Source organism: Macaca fascicularis, chromosome X, assembly GCF_037993035.2.
Source record: "Macaca fascicularis isolate 582-1 chromosome X, T2T-MFA8v1.1".
NCBI lineage: Eukaryota > Metazoa > Chordata > Mammalia > Primates > Cercopithecidae > Macaca > Macaca fascicularis.
This window is the reverse complement of record NC_088395.1, coordinates 13,043,971-13,068,457: the sequence shown is the minus strand read 5'-3', so window position 1 is coordinate 13,068,457 and position 24,487 is coordinate 13,043,971. Positions and strand designations below refer to the sequence as shown.

The 24,487-nt window shown below is 37.6% G+C and overlaps 1 long non-coding RNA gene across 1 annotated transcript; it reads right to left on the bottom strand.

Annotated features, from left to right (window-relative positions):
- Positions 1-2,548: 2,548 nt before the first annotated feature.
- On the bottom strand, positions 2,549-20,902 carry LOC123571197 (uncharacterized). The gene is made up of 4 exons (XR_006695373.2): positions 20,746-20,902; positions 16,699-16,832; positions 15,730-15,794; positions 2,549-3,303 (listed from the first exon to the last, which is right to left on the bottom strand). It is a non-coding gene; the product is annotated as an uncharacterized lncRNA (long non-coding RNA).
- Between the last annotated feature and the right edge of the window lie 3,585 nt (positions 20,903-24,487).

Sequence of the window (24,487 nt, the reverse complement as noted above, 5' to 3'; positions counted from 1 at the left end):
GATTTTCTCCTGGGAGCCTAGAAAACCTACACTGAGACATATGCCTCTGAAACACACAAGGGGCCTGGAGTGGTGGCTCATGTTTGTAATCCCAGCACCTTGGGGGCCGAAGCAGGTGGATCACCTGAGGTCTGGAGTTCGAGACCAGCCTGCCCAACATGGTGAAACTCCTTCTCTACTAGTAATACAAAAATTAGTCAAGGGTGGTGGCACACATGTGTAATCTCAGCAACACGGGAGGCTGAGGCAGGAGAATCACTTGAACACAGGAGGCTGAAGTTGGAGTTAGCCAAGAAACACACAAGGTGTTCTACCAGGACACCTGCAAATCATGATGCTCATATCCATCATTCAACGACTCTTACCTGGATGCTGGCAGGGACCCCCAAACTCAGGGCAGTGGTCCCAGAAGACAGTATTTCTCTCTACAGGACACCAGCAAAATGATCACGGTCACTGCTGTGGCTGTGAATGCCGGATGATTACCTGGTATTTGCATTCCCAGTGCGCTCACAGGGTTAGGCATTGTCTCTGAAATATGCAGAGGGAAAACTAATGGTTTCGAGTACGTCAGGGACTCTTATCATTTCCGACCGGGATACCTGAAGCTAAATCAGGGGAACAACAGGGAGGCCTACACCACCATCACTTACCAGACAAGACTCAATCATTTCTCACCTGAATACGTGTGAAGGAAGTAACGACGGGAAGGCCTGTAGGGACACATCATCACTGAACTGGGTCTCTGTGACAGTCCCACGGTGCGGGCTGTGGTTTAGGCCCACATCAGCACTGACCTCAGCCAGACTCTGTCTCAAAAAGAAAGAAAATGATAGATAACACGAAAGTCTTACATCAAAGAAATAAATAAAGCTAGAGTTTTAAGCTGGATACTTATAAAACACCTTGGTTACAATGGTGGCAACTGGTTACAATTTGTGTCACGTCATCTCTCATGTGGATGCCTACAGAAGCCCATGAGATCTACCAGATTTAGAGAAGCCTACCATACATGGAGACGTACAAATTACCCAGATTAAATGCCATTCCTAAGGACACATCATTTCTTTCCAGGGTAACTGCAAAATACCTTGGTACTACCGCTTCTAGTAACACATTATTCCTTGATTGGATATCCTCAAAATTCCATGGTCACCATATTTTTAGAGATACCATCATCTCTTACCTGGTTACCTGCAAAATCCCCTGCTCATTACTGTGGTTATCATCACCATCATCTCTTAATTACAGACCTACAAATTTCATCATAACCTTCACAGTTAAGGGCACCATCATGTCTTTACTAGACCCCTGACAGTCCCATGGTCATTTTGTGGTTAGGTTCGCCATCATGTCTGGAATAGCACAAAATGCCATGTTTCACTAACATGGTAAGAAACATCTTCAGCTCCTATGTGCTTACCTGAGGAAATCCAATTTTGGTACTTGAGTTAGGGCCATCATCCTCTCTTATCTGGATATCTAGAAAACACCATGCTCACCCCCAGTTAGGTTTATCATCATTTCTTACCTTTATAACTTCAGTATCCCATGTTCACTTCTTAAGTAGAAACACTCATTTCTTACCTGGATATTCACAAATTCCCACAGACATTACCCTGGATATGGTCACTGTCATCTTTTCACTCTATAGCTACAAAATCCCATGGGCACTATCACGATTAGGGACATGTCCATCATCTGTTTTTTGAATTCCTTCAAAATACTACGGTCATTACAATGATGAGGGCCATGATCATTTCGTACCTGAATCACTACCAAATCCTATGGTCCCTGAATCTCCTGGAGAGACCTCAAGGCTCCTCCCACTCTGACTTCTGCCTGGCTCACGAGCCTCAGTGCTTCTTCTGTCCTCATCCCCCTTTATTATATCAACATTCTAAGCAGTTTAAGTTCCGTAACATTCCTTTTTCTTCTGGTTAGCTGTAGCACAGTGTTCATGCCTGTCCTTACCATCTAATGAGAACTGATTATTGTCATTTCCTTGTAACTTAGTGTTCCTTGTCCTTAAAATTGGCCATGGTGGGAGTACCAACTAGGGTTTTTATTTTAGGAGAGCCAGTTATTAAGCTCTCCTGGATGTGCTGATGAATAAAGTAATAAACAAACAAAAAGAAGTACTACTGAAAGTGACACCGCAATCTTCTCATTTTTCATAACTGGATGTGACTTTTGTGGATGAACGTGTCAGTTCGCTCCATATATGGCTTAAAATCTATCATCTTTCCAAATATTTATACTTAATGAACAAAATGGGTAAACACTTTTAATACAAATTAGATAATATTATATTAATGCTGTCCAAGGACTTACATAATCTCAATATGTCCAAAGTTCATAAGCTTGCTGAAAAAGAAAAACAATAATTAAGTAATTATTTTTATACAACTGCTGAAAAAAACTCATATTTTAAAAATTAAATGTATTATTAGACCTAGCAAATGAAAATCATTGAGATATACATACTCACTGATATATGTATGTGATGTGTACATACATACACCACACACACACACATCCTTACCTTACCCATTTGCCAGAGCAAATTTTTTCTTTTTTTTTTCCATGTAAATTTCTTTCTGCGCTCTTTGTGAAAACCTAAATTTCCATCAGTGACCGCATTTAGATTTCATGAGATTCTTAGTCACGAATTCCTTTGAAAACCAAGTAAAATGTCAAGAGAGAGAAGCAGCACCCTATAGCCCCTCTTTTTAGTTCCACAGTGTGGGAGCCAATTTTCTTGTAATTCTAGAGAAGAAAAAAAATCACCATGTGGCTATAATTCTGATGACTGTTTTTTTAGATTGCCCAGAGACTAGCAGATGCAGAATGAAATAAATAAAAGCTATTTTTTTCATGTTTGAGGTGGTTTCCAATTAATACTTCTTTATTTCTCTTTGCCACTCCACTTTTCCCCAGCCTTTCCGGGTAAAAGAATACCAATAACCTAAATGTACTATGGTGATTGTAAATACAAAACTGATATACCATTAGGTAATTTTTCCTTTTTAAAGAAAATGTTCTATTTTTTCATGATCATTCTTAGCTACTACCTACTTCTACTCACCAAAGTCAACCATCAGCCATGAGAAACAATATTGCGGCCACAATTAAAACAATGGCAGGGGCATGAACAACACCTGAGAATGCTGCTCTGTCTCCTATATCTACTTCTCATCCAACCCAACCCTTTACTTTTTGAAAATGAAAAATATTACCTTTTTTGCTAGTAATGATCTTGTTAACTTTCATTGATTGACTTCCCATGGAATTATTTCCTGGCTGGCAGGGAATTAAATGTGATTTAAAATTATAATGTGCTACCAAGTGAGTTTTTATGTCCAAAGCTCATGAAATCATATTCATTAGGGGCTTTTCCTTTATATTCTGACTTAAATGAAGACAATGTTTTGCAGTCACATGTATTAGTAAGGTGGTGATAAGGTAACTGAAGAGCTTGCCTCTCTGTGTTTATCAACATCTGGCAACAAAAGACATCTGACCTCTGGTTGAGGCTAAGCAGAGGACAAAGTCTGGCATTTGGGCTTCCAGTTATGCCACACCCTGACTGAGCAAGGCCCTTTGCCTCTAGTAGCCTTGTACCTTCCCTCAGAGCATGATTTAGATGACTTCCAAAATTAATACTATATTTTATGTCTCATGTCTTGCCTATTATGTCTGGATATAACTGCAATACTACATAACTATATGCAGTGGACACTTGAAGAACATGAGTTGCTATGCAGGTCCGCTTTTATGCAGATTTCCTCCTGCCTCTGCCACCCTAAGACAGCAAGATCAACCTATCCTCTTCCTCCTTTTCCTTTGCCTACTTAACACAAAGACAGTGAGGATGAAGACCTTTATCATGAGCCACTTCCACATAATGAATGGTAAATATATTTTTTCTTCCTTATGATTTTCTTTTTTCTAGCTTACTTTATTGTAAGAATACAGTGTATAATACATACAACATGCAAAATATGTGTTAACCAACTGTTTGTTACCAGTTAGGCTTCCAGTCAACAGTAGGATATTAGATAAATTTGGGGTGAGTCAAAAGTTACACAGATTTTCAGCTGTGTGGGAGTCAGTATTCCTAACACTCATGTTGTTCAAGGGTCAACTGTATTATATAACATATATCCTATATATACCAGTATAGATATAAATAACAATTATTTTATTTTATATAAGCTTGGAACTCCTGGGATTGATACTAAAATTACTATTTTTGTACTTAAAAAGAAAATCAACCACCCCCGAAACAGGCTTCCACTTCTAAGCTATACTATTTATCTTAAATATGAAACACTATTATATCTTACCCGTTTTTAGAAGCAGACACTACAACAATCAGATTTTCTGAGCACAGTGAAAAATATCAATATCTGCATACACGGATTTGTATGTAATTTAATGGATATTTACAAAGCCCAGTATTTTTAAGTATGATGAGAAGTCAAAGATTTGTGGTTTGTTTATCACATAGCTGGTGGGACTTTTTGTTTTTGTTGTTGAATTTTGTTGTTTCGATATACCAGTGTGTTTCAGGAACTTTTCTTCTCTTTTGTTTGTTTTTTGGTTTGTTTCTTTCGTACAGAAAAATGTTGCTACTTATCAAGGGGAATGATTAAACATATGAAGTAGTCATATGACGAAGTATTTAAAATCATTAAATATCATACTTTAGAAAATATCAAATATCAACTCAAGTGTATGCTGCTTGGGTAATGGGTACACCAAAATCTCAGAAATCACCACTAAAGAACTTACTCATGTAACCAACCACCATCTGTTCCCCAAAAATCTATTGAAATAAAAAAAAAATTAGCTTATCAAATCTGAAAAAGAAAGAAAATATCAACTGACCTCCTAAAATGCCCATGAAATGATATTGAGGGGAGGGGAAAAGATAAAAGTGATGTACACCGAATAAATGTAATTACATTTAAAATGCATTTACATGCAAAAAAACTAAGTAGCAAAGAAATACACTAAACAGTTATCTCTGATAGTATAATAATGAGTGATTTTTATATTTCTCTGTAGACATTGTGTAGGTTGTAAATTTATACAAGGCACACATTTGACTTATTAATAGGAAGAGGATAAAACTATCTTCAAAGTATCATTCTGTTCTCTTCTTGACTTTTTATTTGACAAGAACAAGGTTGTCTGGTGAGGCTGTTATGAGGATGAAATGGGAGAACATCTGTAAACCATATGTGAAGCTCGGCAGGTCAAAAGAGGCTGGTTCTCATTCTTCTACTAAGGCTATTTTCAAAATTTTATCTGTACCTTTAATTTGTAGCTTCCTTGTATTATTACTATAATACAAGATTTGCTCTGTATTATTACTATAACACAAGTAAACTACAAATTAAAGGTACAGATAATATTTTTGTTTGTATAAGCTGCACACTAAACACACTATAATTGTGCAACGGTGTTTAACTCTTAGGACTCCAGCACCCATAGGCCTCCACTCCAATAAGGAGATTATACTGTGAATTATTGACCTGTAAGCTTTGTGGGGCAGGATTTCAAGACTAACTTCTTTGGTCAAATGAGAAAATAGTCCAGAGAAAAAACATTATCTTTGTAATACAAAAATTAATAAAGAGATAAAAATAATGAGATCATTAGGATCCTAGTATAGACAAAGAAGCCACGGTGGCTAATTTCTCAGATTCTAGCAGGGCTTCTTTACCTCAGCTCTATTGACAGTTTGGGCCAGGTAACTTTTTGTGGATAATTCTTTGTTGCGGGAACTGTCCTGTGTGTTGTAGGATGTTTAGCAGCATCCCTGGCCTCTACCCACAAGACACCAATAACAATCACTTCTCTAGGTGTGACAATTAGAAATGTCTCCAGACATTGCCAAATGTCCCTGCAGCAGTAAAATTGCCCCTAGTTGAGAATCACTGGATTATAGGAAGAAGAAAAATAAAAATCATGATGTTCTTTTATTTTCTCCAAATCATCCGACCAACAACAATGCCAATGGTAATCTAGAGACAGTTCATAACAAAACAGGCTTAATTTAGAAAGATATAGTTATGGATTCAGCCACTTTGATTAAAAAGTTGTAATAATTGTCTTTAGTCCACTGCCCATTCATCCTAAGGAGAAGATTTTATCAAGTACTAGCAAGTAGTAGGCCTTAGGCTACAATCTACCAACATGTGTCTAATTCAAGGGCAAACAGTTGGAAACTCATAAGGTGGAGAGCAGGTCTGCTTATAAGCCAAAGAAAGCACATTCCAGAGTAACTTCACTTAAGAATTAACAACTACAATGCAGAGAATTTGTGAGAAACCCATTCTGCCACTGAGAAGGCCACTGGGATTTGATACAGTGGAAATAAAATCTGGTTCAAACCATAAGGCCATATCTCCCTAAAAGATTCCCCTTTCGAAAACTGCATTTAATTTTACTAACTACTCAACAAAATATTATATTCATAGACTGCAATTCTAGCAGAAAAGTTGGTTTAATGGAAGAATCAGTGGCGTCTGGCCGTAATCAATATTCATGATTACCATGAACCAGAGATAGGCTAATTCCACTTAGATTTAAGCACCCTTCCTCTAGGTGTATACCGGTCATGCTTCCTGATTAGCTCTGATATGCAAAGAGCTTAGAAGTCAACATTCCTGTTCTCACAACAAGAAAAATGCTGAACAAGCTAGCAATCAACAGCTTTTCTTAGATCTACCAGATAACTGAAGTCACAGGACAAACTGCCACCCCCAAAACTGTAGAGATGTGTAAATACAAAGAATTACAGTTTACCGAGAGCAGAGGCTTCTGGAGCCAGTAACTGGTAGGAACACTTAAATGGTAATTGATAAACTGCTGAAGGCTGAGTGCAGACTAACTTGAGATTTAAAAACTCCTGATGGCCCAGTTTTAGGAGGCTCCACACTTTTGTGAGATTTACCACTAGGTGCCCCACCAAAAGTAAAAATCATATGGGAGAGATACCTCCTTTGCTTTCAGCAAGAGGAAAGAAGAAGTGCCGTTTTGAAATAAGCCCAGAGTTTTCTGCTCTCTGTCGCAAGAGTTACATCAAGGGAAATTACCAGAGTCTTATGTGACCAAGAAGAAGGGCAACTAGACAATGCTAGTTCCCTCTAGCCTTCCTGTCTCACATAATGATAAGGAAAAAAAAGGCTGAGAAACGCTGAAGGTCACAGCTCAGGGACTCAAGCCCACTAAAAATAACTGAGATTTAATTATAAGATTATAGAATCCTTCCCCCCTCCTTAAAGTCTTACCACCATATCAGCAAGGCTCCAGTATAAAAACAGTGGATTACAACTGAGAGAGCTGAAAGACATAATCTATTTAAGAAAGAGTTCTTAGGGGAACCTAAAGGCACCATGGAAGCAGGGAATAAAAGGAAACTATAGAAAACTGGAGCCTCTGGCACATACGTGTTACAATTAACATTAAACATAGCCTAGCTCCTAGCCAGATCAACATAAAGCCTTACACTAAAAGCCCAATTAACTCAGTTTATATTACCAGATATAGTATGATCACTTCCAACAAAAAAAATTATGAGATATGCTAAGGGAAGGAAAAAAAGTCTGAAGAGACAAAACAAACATCAGTATCTGACTCAGATATATTCAGATTTTGGAATTATCAGATAAGAAACTTAAACAACTATTATTGATACATTAAGGGCTCTGTGGTATAATAAAGAATTTGGCCAGGCATGATAGCTCACACCTGTAATCCCAGCACTTTGGGAGGCTGAGGCAGGAGGATCACTTGGGCCCAGGAGTTTGAGATCAGCCTGGGCAACATAGTGAGACCACATCTTTACAAAAAAATAAATGATTAGCCAGGCATAGTGGTATGTACCCATAGTCCCAGCTACTTGGGAGGCTTAGGTGGGAGGATTGCTTGAGCCCAAGAGGTGGAGGTTGCAGTGAGCCAAGATTGCCTTACTGTGCTCCAGCCTGGGCAACAGAGCAAGACCCTGTCTTTAAAAAAAAAAAAAAAAAAAGCTTATCTGGCCTTTGATCTTAGTTCCTGACAACTTCAAAAATCCTGGGAATTTCCTGAGAGACAGAAATTATTTGTTTTGCTAATGAGGTGACTCATGACAGACTCCTAATTAGCTTCAGGATGGGAGACAGACACCAGAAATACCAAACACATGGTTAGAAGGTTGGAACTTTGGGCCAGTTTTACCTGCATGGAAAAGAGAGTTGGAGACTGAGCTCAATTATGTGGCCAACTGCATATTCAATCATGCCTATGTAATCATATTCCACATAAAAACTGTGGAAACTGAAACTCAGTGGAGTTTTCTGGTTGGTGAACATACTGGTGTACGGGGAGTATGACACACTCAGATTCTTTGGGAAGAGAGTATGAAAATTTTGCATCCAGAGTCCTTCCAGATCTTGTCCTAAGTGTACACTTTATAATAAAACTCTACATGTGGAGTTTTACACATAGTGTGCTTTCAGTGAGTTCTGAGCCATATCGAATTATCAAAACTGAGGTAGTTATGGGAACTCCCAAATTTATAATCAGTCAGAAGTGCAGGGAGCCTGGGGACTGGGGACTGCACTTGTGGCTGGCATCCGGAATAAGCAGCAGTCTTGTGGAGGACTGAGCCATTAACTTGTGGAATTTGGTACTAACTCTAGGTCATTAATGCCAGAATTGAATTGTAGTACTCCAAGTAGTCAAAACAGAACAAGCCTGATGTGGTTTGGCTGTGTCCCCACCCAAATCTCATCTTGAATTGTAGCTCCCACAATTCCCATGTGTCATAGGAGGGACCCAGTGGGAGGTAACTGAATCATGGGGGCGGGCCTTTCTCATGCTGTTCTTGTGATAGTGAATAAGTCTCACGAGATCTTATGGTTTTATAAAGAGGCGTTCCCCTGCACAAGCTCCCTCTCTTGCCTGCCGCCATGTAAGAAGTCCCTTTGGTGTTCCTTTGTCTTCTGCCTTGATTGTGAGGCCTCCCCAGCCACATGGAACTGTGAGTCCATTAATCTCTTTCCTTTATAAATTACCCAGTCTCAGGTATGTCTTTGATAGCAGTGTGAGAACAGACTAATAAGAAGCCCCAGCGGAAAAAACAGACAGCATGAAGGCACAGGTGGGTAATGTAAGCATGAGATGAAAACCCTAAGAAAGAATCAAAAGGAAATGCTAGAAATAAAAAAACATTGTGACAGAAATGAAGAATGTATTTAAAGGCTCATCAGCAGGTTGGAAATGTCTGGGGAAAGAATTAATGAGCTTGGCAACAGGTCAACAGAAACTTTCCAAACTGGAAGGCAAAGAGAAAAAAAGAATGGGAAAAATAACGAAATATCCAAGAACTATGTAATCATTACAAAAGGTGTAATATATACATAATGGGAATACTAAAAGGAAAAGAAAAAGAAGAACAGAAGAAATATTTGAAGTAATAATAGCTCAGAATTTTCTGAAATTATTGAAACACATCAAAACACAGATCCAGGAAGATTAGAGAACACCAAGCAAGACAGATCCAAAAAATTGACATCTAGGCATTTCATATTCAAACTGCAGAAAATCAAAAGCAAAGAGAAAATCTTGAAAGAAATGAGAGAGTTGGGGGAAGCATTACCTATAGAGCAACAAGGATAAGAATTATATCAGACTTCTCATCAGGGACCATGCAAGCAAGAAGAGAATAAAGTGAAATACTGAAAGTGTTGAAAGAAAATAAAAGAAAAACACAAGCTTAAAATTCTTCATCCAGTGAAGTTATCCTTCTAAAGTGAAGGAGGAAAAAAAGACTTTCTCAGACAAAAACTGAGGTAATTTGTTGCCAGTAGACTTGCCTTGCAAGAAATATTCAAATAAGTTCCTCAGAGAGAAGGAAATTGATATAGGTCAGAAATTCAGATCTGATCTGCAAGAAAGAAAGGAAGGAAGAACATTAGCAGGGAATCAACAAGGTTAAAATAAGATCTTTCATTTTTCAAATTTTAAATTGATCTAATAAATAACTGTTCAAAGTAAGAGTAATAGCAACAATGTATTGGGTAGTTATAGCTATGGATGAGTGAAATGAATGACAGCAATGGTACAAGGAATGGAAGAAAGTAGTTGGAAATGCTTTGTTATAAGGTATCCACATTACCTGTGAAGCATTATGGTATTATTTGAAAGTGTATTTAGATTAGTTGTAAATATATATTGCAAACTCTAAGACAAACACTAAAACATTTTTTCAAAGAAGTATCATTGATATGCTAAGAGAAGAGAGAAAATGGGTTCATATAAAATGCTCAGTTAAAACCAGAGAAGGCAGGAAAATGGGGGTAGGAGGGGCGATAAAAACGAAACAAAGAAAAAGTGCAACAAATAGAAAATGGTTACAAGCATTGTAGATACTAATCCAACTATATCAATACTCACTTTCAATGTGAATAGCTTAAATCACCAATTAAAAGGCAGAGACTTGTTAGAGTGCATAGAAAAAACAAGACCCAACTATATAATTTCTATTATATTTTAAAAAGCCCACTATGTATATAAACACACAGTTATATTAAAAGGGATAAAGATATACCATGATAACACAAATCAAATGAAAGCTATAGTAGCAATACCAATTTCAGACAAAGCAGACCAGAAAATTATCAGGGATAAGGAAGGGTATGACACAATGATACAGGGGCCAGTTCTCCAAGAAGACATAGCAATCCTTAACATGTATGTGCCTAACAACAAATCATCAAAATATGTGAGGCAAAACTGATAGAACTTCAAGGAGAAATAGACAAATCTATTATTATAGTTGGAAACTTCAAAACTTCTCTATCACTAATTGACAGATATAGTGGGCAGAAAATCAGTAAGGCATCGTTGAACTGAAGAACACCATCAATTAACTGGATCTAATTGACATCTGTAGATTTAGAAAACTTCATCCAACAAAGCAGAATACAAATTCTTCTCAAGCTCACATGGAACATTCAGCTTCCAACATTCAGAACATGCATTCTGGGCCATAAAACATCCTAACAAACTTAAAAAAGAATCACACAAAGTTTGCTCTCAGATCACAATGGAATTAAGTTGGAAATCAATAACAGAAAGACAGCTGAAAATTTTCAAAATATTTGAATATTAAGCATACTTCTAAATATATGTGTCAAGTATCAAGAAAAATTTTAAATATTTTGAACTAAATGAAAATGAAAATACAACTTATCAAAACTTGTTGGATGCAGCAAAAGTAGTGGTTAGAGAGAAATTTATAGCCGTGAATGCATATTATTAGAAAAGAAAAAAGATCTAACCAGCAATCTAAGTTTCCACCTTAGGAAACTAGAGAAGAGCAATATAAACCGAAGGCAAGAAGTAGCAGAAACTATAGTACAAATCAATGAAACTGAAAACAGGAAAACAATAAAGAATATCAACAAAACCAAAAGCTGCTTCTTAGAAAAGATCAATAAAATTGATAAACATCTACGCTGGCTAATCAAGACAAAAAAAAGACACAAATTACTAATATCAGAAATGAAAGGGGACATCACTGCTGATCTCATAAACATTAAAAGGATAATAAAGGAATATTATAAATAACTCTATGCCCACAAATTTGATAACTTAGATGAAACACACAAATTCCCTGAAAGATACAAGCTACCAAAATACACACAAAAAGAAATAGTTTAACTGCCCAAAACTGGAAACAACATTTCTTTCAACAGGTGAATAAACAAAATTTAGTACATCCATATAATGGCATATTATTCAGTGACCGAAAAAAAAAAAAGAACTACTAAGATGTAAAAAGACACAAAGGAAACTTAAAAGCATATTCCTAAGTGAAAAAAAAGTCAGTCTGAAAAGGCTACCTACTGTACGATTCCAACTACATGACATTCTGGAAAAGGCAAAATTATGGAGACAGTCAAAAGTTCAGTGGTTGCCAGGGGATTGGGATGGGGGTGGGTGGAAAGAAAGCTATAAATAGGTAAAGTACAGGAAAATTTTAGTGTGGCAAAACTATTCCATATGATACTATCATGGTGGATACATGATGTTATGCATTTATCAAAACCCACAGAACTGTACAACACAAAGAGTGAACCTTAAGGTAAACTACAGAGTTTATTTAATAATAATGTACAATATTAGTTCATTAATTTTTAACAGATGTACCACACTAATGCAAGATGTTAATAATAGGGTTTTTTCCTGCTTGGTGTATAAATAGCCTTTTATCAGCCCTTGTTAGGTTTCTGAGATCGCAGGAAGCCTAACTGTCCCCTTTCCTCTCTTGGTTTTTTCTCCTCCCATCTTGTGGCAGATAGCTGTGCTTATTTTTTGCATTCAATATTGACCACCACTATCCCTTCCTGTGCTCACTTCAGACACTGCTTATCAATTACGGCCCTCTCTTTCACTAAGCCTAAACACAGTCTTAGACCTTTATCACCATAATTTTTAATCAGTTGGGATTTGACACAATAAATGATTACTATCTTCTATGTCTAAACTAGAAGTTTACAATTCATTCCACAGTAGAGATGTAACTGTCCCAAATTTCTTCTTGAATCTGTATGTATTTTTTAGCGCAAATTGCCAATGTTTGTTTTTATGGAAAAAGGCTTTTCTTCTTAATTCAATTTTTTCCCTAACCCACTTCATAAAAATGGAATTTTTATGAGTAATAATTGACATTTTCCTTCTTACACATGTGCTCATACTGGAAGCTCTCAAAACACTTGAAAATATCAACTTTTCTTCCAGTTTTATGGTATAAAGAAGAGATCCAGAAACTTTTCTTGTAAAGGGCCATATAGCAAATTATTTCTGACTTTTCAGGCCTCTGTCACCACTACTCAATACTGCCATAATATGAAAACCACATAATGTATAAACAAACGGGCAATTCTGAGCTTCAATTGCCCTCAACTGTAACCTGCTCTGTGATGTGCTGTTTATTAGCCTTCTTCCCTTCCTTGTCACATTTCCCCTACCAGAGCTCTGTAGGATCACCTCCTAAATAAACTGCTTGCACTAGAATCCAGTCTCCCAGGGTTGGTATCTAGGGTAACCTAAACTCAGGTAGCTGCCAAAGAAAAAGCATTTGTAGAAGTCTTTTTAATACATTTATTAATACATGGCAAATACAGCTGACACTAAGACTGATGGTGAGAGAAATTGTGTGTATAAAAAGAGAAGACAGATGTAAGAATACTGGGAAAAGATAAAGCACTCCACAAATACAGGGTGAGAGCATTAATACTATGGCTGTCTGTTAGAGTTGGAGCCAGGAAATTGCTCTATGAAACACTGCCAGTTCACAGCTACCTATATTCATGGAGGCAAGCAGCAGTATGAATAATATAAAGCAGTAGATGATTGGAAAATTAATGACAACAGCTTTGAAGAACATTATTTGAAATTTAAGCTGCATTTTTCATATCTTATTATGGATTTCTTTCAAATTTACAGTAAAGTTTGTAGAGTAACATAATATTCATATATGTATTTGCTGGAATGAAAAAATGACAACATTGGGTGGTACTTGTTTTATATCTCTTAAAAAAGCAAAACATTATAAACACAGTTGAATATTCTTTTGTAATCTTAATCTAATTCCTTCCCTCTTTTCTCAGAGGCAGCCATACTCATTAAATTGATATGTATTCTCTATGTTGATGGTTTTATGATTTTATTTCATATATATGTTTCTATAAGCAATATACAAGTTTTTGTGATTTTAAGATTTATACAAATAGTATCATGCTGCAGAAAGCATTCTGTAATTTAGCTGTGTTCACTCGACATTATCACTGAGACCCATCCATGCTAATATGTATTGGTTAAATAAATTCACTTATCCTTAGGGAGATCCTCCCTTTACTCTGGAAGGAGCTATCTTGGAGGACCTTTAATAAAACAGATCAGTGGTTCTCAACTGGTAAGGACTTTTGACCCCAGTGACATGTGGCAACGTCTGGAGTGAGGCCAGACATGCTGTTAAACATCCTACAATGCACAGGACAGCTCCGAAAACAAAGAATTTTCTGATCCAAAATGTTAATTGTGCTGAGCCTGAGAAACCCTGATACAGATGAAAATTCTACATTCTTGTAGAATTCCTGGATATGAGGAAGCAACTCAATGCAGACCCTTCAAGCTGAGATAACACATGTTCTGCTTGATGGATCACCAGAACTGTGCCTCTATTGCATCAGAGTATTTTCTTCTTTCATGTGGATTTTAGACTGTTCTCTGCTTATTTTGGGGAACTGTGTGTACATGCATGTGTATTTTGTGTGTATACAAATATTATAGTGGGGCCAGGCACAGTGGCTCAAGTCTATAATCCCAGCACTTTGGGAGGCCGAGGCGGGCGGATCACTTGAGGTCAGGAGTTCAAGACCAGCCTGGCCAACATGGTGAAGCCCTGTCTCTACTAAAAATACAAAAATTAGCTTGGCATGGTGGCGCACGCCTGTAATTTCAGCTACACAGGAGGCTGAGGAAGGAGAACTGCTTGAACCCAGGATGCGGACGTTGCAGTGAGCCGAGATGGTACCACTGCACTCCAGCCTGGGGGACAAAGTGAGACTCTGTCTCGAAAAAAAAAACACACACACATACACACACACACACACACACACACACACAAACTCCAAATATTATGGTGCAGGGGGGCACATACTTGATCACCTCTTTTCCTTATGCTGATGGTAAAATGTAATGAAGAACTAAACTAAACTTGATGTAGCAAAAACTAACCATACTTCAGGGTCTCATACATGGCGTTAAAGATAATTTTTTTAATGGTAAAATCGTGACTCTCCTATACAACACATACGAACACGTATTAAGGATTTTATTTAACTCATTAATAAGGAAAATGCTAAGGTATCAGCCAGTTCAAAGGAGAATACAAAGAACAGACACAGTTATAGATGTGAAATAGGGAAATGAATACGCAAATTGAAACAAAATGAGCCTTTTTTCACAGCAGGAGAGAGAAGTCAATTGAACCTCTATCCCTCTACTGGACAGGAAACAATTTGATGTCTGTAAACAAGTGTTTTGCATTGATATCAGTCATCAATAATTTACAGCATTGTAAAATAGCCCCTTTAGAATCAGATAACCCAGAGGGGTGGGTGTCCTCTGGGCTAGACAATGCATAGTTTCCCTCTAAAGCAGTTTTTTCTTACAATGAGGTAATTTTAAGACTGCGCAAGCCAGACTTTGGAAAATATACTGCCTTCGATTGTGATTATTTTGTTCAAGCTATGAAGCCCAGATCAATTGTTGAGTGGCTAGACTACAGGATTCCTACCACCCCACATCTGGGAAGAGGAAAATTCCAGGCAGGAAGATAAAGCCCAACTTAGGCTTGAGAGAATTTGGAGGACTTCTTTCTTTAAGCTGGGGGGCATGGAACCTGAACTCCCAGATAAGGAGATACCTGGAGTTAACCTGTTTCCTTTTGAGCTGCCTCCCTGCCACGGGATGGACTGCTGGGAATTAGGCAGGGTTTCATATTTTGGGTTTGGACTTGTTAACTCTAAAGATCTACTTCTCTTGGCTGTTGGAAGTTATTCTCTGTTTTCAATTTCCTTTTCCTGGAATCTTCAAGATATGTTTTTTAAGGAGTATGGTTTCACCACAGTTTAGACATGGAAAATCTGGAGAGGGACTAACCTTGTCACAGTAGGGATGCATCAAGAGTTGTCATCAGGGGAGGAGAGTGGTGTCCGTCAACATTCCTGTCCAGAAGAAAGACAAAGAAGCAGGTGTAAAAGATGGTGACCAGTCCTAAGTATTTCTGAGGCATTACCCTGGGACCTTAGAAATTGTTGGGGAAACAATTTAAATAGGGCCAGACTGATAAAGCCTGTGACTTGGGTTAACAGTTGTAGGAACATTTTATAAAATTATGAATGCCTGGAAATAACAGCAATAAAGATGATGGGATAAAATATGCCATCTTTTAGATGGAAAATTTGGATGTTAATTTGGTTTGGAAAAGGTGAGCAATATTTAATAAGCAATGAGACTAAATTTACAGTGAGAAAAATTTAAGATCACGGCGATTCAGTTTTCCAGAGGGCTTAATCACCTACAATCTGAATTACTAGACTTAAGGCACCTTACTCAGAATTCATTGTATAAGCCTGTTACAGGAAATGTAGGATATACACTTCTACATTTGTGCAACATATTTAGATACAGGCAATTTTTTTCATGTTTAGTTCTATAATCTTAAATCTGAGATCATTCACTTTCTTGAGTACTTTAGTTAGTAAGAATTAATAATATCCTAAACTTAAATCTTATACTGTCCAGCCTAAATGTCAAGGATTGGTAGATATGTCATTAGCTCTCAAATGGAATTTGCACCAGAAAGGCAGTGTGCCTGGTAGAAAGGTCTGGAACCTTGGTTTCAAATTTCAGTCCTGGCACTTACTAGCTGTAAAATCTTGAACAATTTGAATGTCATTGGGTTTTTACTTAATCATATATAAAATGTGGGAGTCAACCAGATGATCCTTAAGGGCTTATCTAGCTCAAAAACCCTATAATTCTATAGATAAATCACTGTACAGGATCCGTCCAATTTTGCATGGCAGGGGAACAGACATAACAACATGGAAAGGGAAGAGCCAGTACCTTTCACTTTTTCCCTCCTAAATTACTGACTAATCATCAAGGTTTTTCCTTTTGAATGGTTTCTGAGATATCTTCAAATGTTGCCTTTTGTTCTTTTTATACCCAAACTCCTTCACGTATGAAGAGTAGAATAGCTAAATTAAAATAATAATGAGAAAAGATTTGCATTTATTAAAACTATTAAAAATCAAAAGAAGTCAAATCTCAAGATAGCAAAACTGTAGAAAATAGCAATAAAATCCTTTTAGAAGACATTCTGATATACTTACCAAGTATCATAAATTTGACTCATTAAACCCTCTATTTGTAATTTATATTATAGAACTATTGTATTTCTCTAATTCTAAGGCAGTTTCAATTTTAAGATACAATATTAATTTAATAACATATTTTAAAGAAAAAAAACTACTATCTTTATACTAAAATATATCCTGATATAAATTAAAAGAAAAAAATATGTACCTTGGAATTGAAGAAATATGAAAATTTAAAAGGAGAAAAATCCACATGTATGAAGACATTTACAGCAGTTATTTAAAATCATTAAAAAAAAAAAAAAACAGCGTCGCAGCCTGGCCAACATGGTGAAACCTCATCTCTACTAAAAATACAAAAAAAATGAGCAGGGCATGGTGGTGCATACCTGTAGTAACAGTTATTTAGAAGGCTGAGGCAGGAGAATCACTTGAACCCAGGAGGCGGAGGTTGCAGTGAGCCAAGATAACGCCACTGCACTCCAGCCTGGGCAACAGAGCAAGACCCTATCTCAAAAATAAATAAATAAAAATAAATAAACAGTATTGACATCCAATAATAAGGAAATGATTAAAGTATATATATATTATATATAAATACAATGAGATGTAACACAGTTATTAAAACTTTCATGATACAAATATAAAATCAAGAAAAAGTGTTTCTAAAATAATGTAGTATAATGTTTAGCATATATAAATGCATAAAATATATATTGCCTCATCAACTTAGAAACAATATGTTCATATGAATAAAGGAACTCCAAACAAATGAAAATCATAATGTTGCTGAGATACTGGAATTACATATGTAATTTAAATGTTCCTCATATATTTTAAAAGTACTTTAATCACAAATTAAAGTTCCCATAAATGTTCCTATCTTTTAAAATTGTACACATTTAAGGTATACAACATGATGTTTTGATATACATATACACAATGAAGTGATTACTACAGCCAAGCAAATTAACATATCCATCATCTCATCTCACATGGTTATCCTTCCATCTTTCTTCTGTGATAAAAGTATCAAAAATCTACTCTCTGAGCAAATTTCCAGTATACAATACAATATTATTAACTATAGTCTTCATTTTGTACATTAGATCTCTAATTTATTCATCCTACATCATTGCAACTTTGTAACGTTTGACCAGATCTTCCAATTCCCCTGCCCCACCAAACATTTTTATCTTGACAGCCTATCTCTTCCCTGTGTTTTTCTTTGGGTCCCGTTTTCTCCCCTCCCTGACATAGCAGGAAATTTAACATTTAGCTGGGCAGCCAAGAAGCAGCCATGGTGGGTGTGATTATCGGTAATAACAGGTAATGTGCTTACACAATCATTTCCGTTCAGTTTCATGAGTAAAGAGTATAATGAGGTAGCCACTGAGAGCCAGAGCCAATAAAACAGTCATTTTTGTCTCTACCCAAGAATCCTGCCTAGACTTGCAGGAACTAAATACTTTCCAAGGGAAGGGACTAGAGAGAATGCAGCATTGTGATCACCAGCAACAAACCGCATCTTTGGGATGCTGGTACTTCTCTTTCCTTACATGATGCTACCACTCTTTCTGGTTTAAAATGATGGTAGCCCTGAAGAATTTATGTGCTGTTACATTATAGCATAGAATGAATATATAGGGGTAAAACCTAATGTGAAAGTAGGTGAAATATTTGTATTTCAGAAGTCACTCCACCCAGGGGTCCAAGAGTCATGTCCTATTTTCTCTACTTTCTCATCTCTTACTTGATAAACTCACTCAACTGGCTTCTGCCCCAACCACTGCATGGAAATGGCTCATACCAGAACATCAATAACGTCTTGACCCTATATTTTTAAAATTGTAAAGTTTAAAAATTTTTAAACTTGTATTTTGAAATCATTTCAAATGTGTAGAAGATGTGCAAGAACAGTACAAAGAACTCCCATATGCCCTTTATCCAGCTTCACCAGTTATTAATGTTCTGCCACATTTGCACACTCTCTCTCATATATATACACACACACATATGTGTAAATGTGTATATCTGTATGTATATATGTGTATATATGTATACAGTATATGGGTGTGTCCCTTTCCCCAGTGGCACTTCAGTATTTTCTAAGAACAATGCCATTCTCTAATGCAACCACAGGGCAATTCTCAAATTTAGAAAATGTGATAGTGATATAAATATTGCTATTATCTAGTATATTTATTTTAACGAATCTCAATTTTTAAGAGAACTAAATTATTTTTATTAAAAAGTATTTTTTTAAAATGAAATAGGTTAATATTCAAATTGTTTTCAACATTTGCAGGGTTTTTAAACCATATTTACAGTAATTATTCAGACTTATTTCCTAATTTAATTGAATTTTACACTCACCACCAGGACTAGTACTATGTACTTCTACTTCGAAAGTCTATTTTGCCGGGTGCAGTGGCTCACACCTGTAATCCTAACACCTCAAGAGTCTGAGGAGGGCAGATCACTTGAGGTCAGGAGTTTGAGACCAGCCTGGCCAACATGGTGAAACTCCATCTCTATTAAACATTCAAAAAATTAGCCAGGTGTGGTGGTGCATGCCTGTAATCCCAGCTACTTAGGAGGCTGAGGAGAGAGGATCACTTGAACCCGGGAGGCAGAGGTTGCAGTGAGCCGAGATGGTACCACTGTACTCCAGACTGGGCAACAGAACGAGATTCCATCTCAAAAAAAAAAAAAAGAAAAGAAAAAAGAAAAGAAAGTCTTTATTTTGATTAATCTTTTGGTCATGTATAGTACATCTGTGAATAAACTTTTTCAGGGCCCATATATAGGCAAGAATTATTTCTGTGGCTTTCACATGTGACTTGATATAGAATTACTGAGTCACACACAGCCTTCTCTTTCAAAATATATATATGTTGCTTCGTGTATCCTGTATCATGTGACACTCAGGCAAAGTCTGTTTATGTACTTTGTGGAAAATCTTTCCTTTTTTCTGGAAATCTGTGGCATTCTTTTTCTTTCAAATTTAAAACGTTATTGTTCCCATTCAGGTACTGGGCAATTATTGTCAATTTTCCTTTGACCATGATAGGGCCTTTTCATAGGAAGATGAAACATTTTTCTTGAGCTCAAGAAAACTTTATTCTCTTCCTCAAATATTTCTTATTTTCCCTTTATCCCAGAGTTTTCTTTTCAACATGTCGGTAATCCATATATTGGATCTCTAGTGTCTGTCTCATATGCTTTCTCTTAGGCTCCCACACTACATAGGTCTGACGAAAAATGTGGCATACTTTGAGTCTGAAACTTCCTAGTATAGTTCATCTCGTGCTAAAAGCTGGAGCAGTTAATACTGTGACTGGCAGCTATCTTGCCCTCCTTTCTAATGTACGATGTAAACTAAATGCGTGCAAGTGACAGAAAGGTTTCCGTTTCGTTTTAAGACAGAGTCTCGCTCTGTCACCCAGGATGAAGTAAGACATCAGCGCCATCTTGGCTCACTGCAGCCTCTGCCTCCCGGACTTAAGTGACCCTCCCAGCCCAGCCTCCCCAGTACCTGGGACTACAGGCACACACCACCACGCCTGTCTAATTTTTGTATTTTTTGTAGAGATGGGGTTTCGCCATGTTACCCAGGCTGGTCTGGACCTCCTAAGCTCAAGCCATCTGCCCACCTCAGCCTCCCCAAGTGCCGGGATTACCGGAGTGAGGAACCACGCCCAGCCACGTTTTTGAGCCTTCTTATTTTATAGAATCGGGTGAGGATTGAGGCTACCAACCACATTTCTTCAGATAGGGAGCTTTCAGATACCTCTGATAGAGATGACCAGCAGCAGTCCACTCCCTCAGCCACATCTGAGTAGGCGGACGGTTTTATGCGGGTTCACAGGAAGACCGCCAAGTTCATCTCCGCGAGCCAAACGCTCCAGTCATGTAGTGCCCGGATGTCACGCCAGAACTTGAAATGCACGCAGGCGCAGAAAGTGGCCGGGAAGGGGGCGGGGGTGGGGCGGGGGTGGGGCGGGGAGCGTTGCTGTGGCACGAGGACGTGGCCGGACTTTGCAGCCTATGGAGCTGACGAGGTGACAATGGGCTGCAAGAGGAGCTCTTCAGTTCACCACCAGCCCCCGCAGTCCAGGACCCACTGCATTTCACTGCCATGTCCTATTAGACAGTTTTGAATAATACAGGACAGTTGTTTTGTACCAAGTACTTTTGTTTGGGGTTTTCTGAAGTTTTCTCTTGATTAGAATCAGGTTATGGATTTTTGATAGAAGAACTTTATAAGTGCAGTTGTGTCCTTATCAGTGTATTGTATCAGGAGGCACACAACATCACTTTGGTATTGATTAATCATTTGGTTAAGGTGGTGTCCTCCATGTTTGTCCACTGTAAAGGTACCTTTTCCCCGTTTGCAATTAATAGGACCATTAATAAGAAGACATGTTGAGACTGAAAGCCATAGCTTCTTTGGTTCCTGTTCTCCCTGTCTATTTCACAGGCACTTTTATGACAACATGTTAAGGGCCAAGCTTTTTAGCTTCATCCCACCTTGCTCTTCTTTCTAAATGTCCTCTCTCAGCTAGTGGTATCATCATCTGCCCAGAGTCCCCAGATAAAAATATCAGTATCTTTAACTTCTCCTTTTCCCTACACCCAAGTAAGCAACAAGTCCTGATTCTGTCCCAGAAACATCTCCCAAATCAGGCACCTCCTCTACTTAAACACTTAAACAACCACCTCCAAACCAGCCTCTGTACTTTCAGAATATTCTGTCTATTCTAGGCCATCCTCCATGCTGTGCCTAGAATTATTTCCCCTAAACCTAAACGTAATTAGAGGTCACTCACAACCCTGCTTAAAATCTATTATCTGTTATTTTCTGTTTGTTGATCTCACTCTATATATATATACACACACACACATATATACACACACACACATATATACACACACACACACGCACACACAGAAAATAAATGTTCAGGATCTATAGAATATCATCTAAGGCTCCATAGTTTGTTCCCAAGCTACCTCCTCATCCTCCTAATCCATGCGCCCCCCTTTTCCCCGAAACTCTGGTCAAAATGAATCATTACTCCCCAAACATTTCCAGTTCATTCAGAACCTTATGTCTCAGACCCTGTTATTCCCTCAATTTGGGATGCCCTTCCTTCATTTATTCCTGTTCCGCTCTCACTTGGTCTTTTCAGACCTCTAGGAGATATAACCTTGTCTTTGAAGATTCTCCTACCCCCTTCCTCACAGCAGTTAGTCGCCCTCTGTCTAGGCCTATAAACTCCTCAATGATCAAAACTGTTTCTCACTCAATATTGTACCTCCAAAACCTAGACAGTTTATAGTTGGTATTTAAGAAATGTTTTTTGAGTAAGTGAATAATAGTGTAGCTGACAGTAAGCCTCAACAGTTGTCTGAAGAAACATGACACTGAATATAAAGCTTTGTATATAATTGCATGAAAAATATATTTGTATCACAAAAACTGTAACAATATATCTAGCCTCAACTGCATGACAGCTTCCATTTCCAAACTTGCTTAATTTACAACTTAGTAGGCTTAACATCATTAAATAAGTTCAGGACGAGCGAGTAAATTTCCTCTTCACATAAACATATACTAACTGACCGAGAGACTGTCTTAAGATTCAAGTTCTGTTTTAAGGATTCTTCCTTTGATACTAAATGTTAGCTTTTAAAATGTATGAGTCTTACCAAGTTGAATAAAACTTAGTTTCAGCCGGGTGCAGTGGCTCACACCTGTAATCCCAGTACATTGGGAGGCCGAGGTGGGTGGATCCCTTGAGACCAGGAGTTCGAGACCAGCCTGGGCAACATGATGAAACCCCGTCTCTACAGAAAATTTTAAAAATTAGCCGGGCATGGTGTCGTGTGCCTGTGGTCCTAGCTACTGGAGAGGTTGAGGTGGAAGAATCACTTGAGCCCACGAGTTCAAGGCTGCAGTGAGCCATGTTCGCATCCCTGAATTCCAGCCTGGGTGACAGAGCAAGACCCTGTTTCAAAAACAAACAAAAAGCAAAAACAACTTAGTTTCTAACCTCAGTAATAAGCCAAGATTTATTTATAAAAGTAGGAGAATAATACCTATCTCCCAGAGGATGTTGAGAGATACTGATTAAACTGAATAAGAAAAACGTCTGAAAACAATTTGAATTGTAAAACAGCCTACTAATATAATGTACTTTCTGACTCTCCAGTGAGTATTGGCTATGATGATGTTAGTGTTTTGCACTTAAAATATCCCCAGTTCTCTCTTTCCACTGTACTGTTATGATATTCTAGAGTAGCGCTTCTCAAATTTCAATGTACATACAAATCAACTGAGATTCTTGTTAAAATGTAAATTCTTATTCAGTAAGGCTGGGGTAAGACCCAAGATTCTACATGTCTATGAAGCTCCTGAAGGCTGCTAGTCCTTCTTGTTTGAGGATCCCACTTTGAGGAGCAGAAGCCTTAATCAGAGGTTCTCAACATTAGGTTCATCAAAAGAGTTTTCTAAAGAGTTGTACCTAATCAGAACTTCTAAGGAAGAGGGTCCAGTTGACTGTATTTCTAATCACTCTTCTTCTCCAGGTGATTCGTAGGTGACCAGAACAATACCAGCAAATGGATAGTTATGGGGTTCAGGATATGCTACCCCCAAAAATGGCACCTTGGCATTTAAAATAATAGCAGAAGCAGGAAGGTTACTCTTAGCGTTCTTTCACTGTTCTCCCCTGAAGCAGGCCATAAAAGAATTATCTGACCTTCCTCTAAAGTAGGCCATAAAACCTTCATTCCAGAGGTGTCCTTTCTATACCTGAGGAAAGGAATGCCCCTATCTCTGAAGACACGGGAACACAAAAAAGAATCTGAACAAACATGCCTTGCTAAATTCCCCCTAGTTTATTACCATTAGATTGTCAACCTTAAATAATGAGACTCAGAAAATATAATCAACTGTGCTTATTCGAGTTTATTTGAGTGCAAAGCTTGAGGATAGACACCCAGAAACACTGACGATGAAAGAATGGGTCAGCGTTCTAAAGTGGGGAAGTTAAGGTTTCACTTACATAGGCAGTTAACAGAGTTGCAACATTTTCCATACAAGGTCAATATATATGGTATAGCAATTTGGTTGGTTATAGTTTGCTACATTCCAAGGTAGGTTGCTTTAACATTCTGCGAGGAGGGGTGATGATCTGAAGGGGGTCTTATCTCTGGTGCCACAAGGCCTTTCTTAATCATTTGCAGGAAAAAGTAGAAGTTGCAGCTGCATGCTACATGACTCATGCCACATAGTCACATTCCTCTCAAAGTTCAAAATAATTTAAATTTCCAACAGCTTTAAGTCTGAATGATTTAATTTCACAAGATCGTACCCTTTTGTCCCCCAATAATACTTACGCATAACTATCTATAAAAAGTTTGCCCTGTTTCTTTAAGTCTTCATTTCTGAAGACTCCCATGTCATGTAAAATTTATATTAAACAGATCTGTATGATTTTCTTTCATTAATCTCTCTTGTATTATAG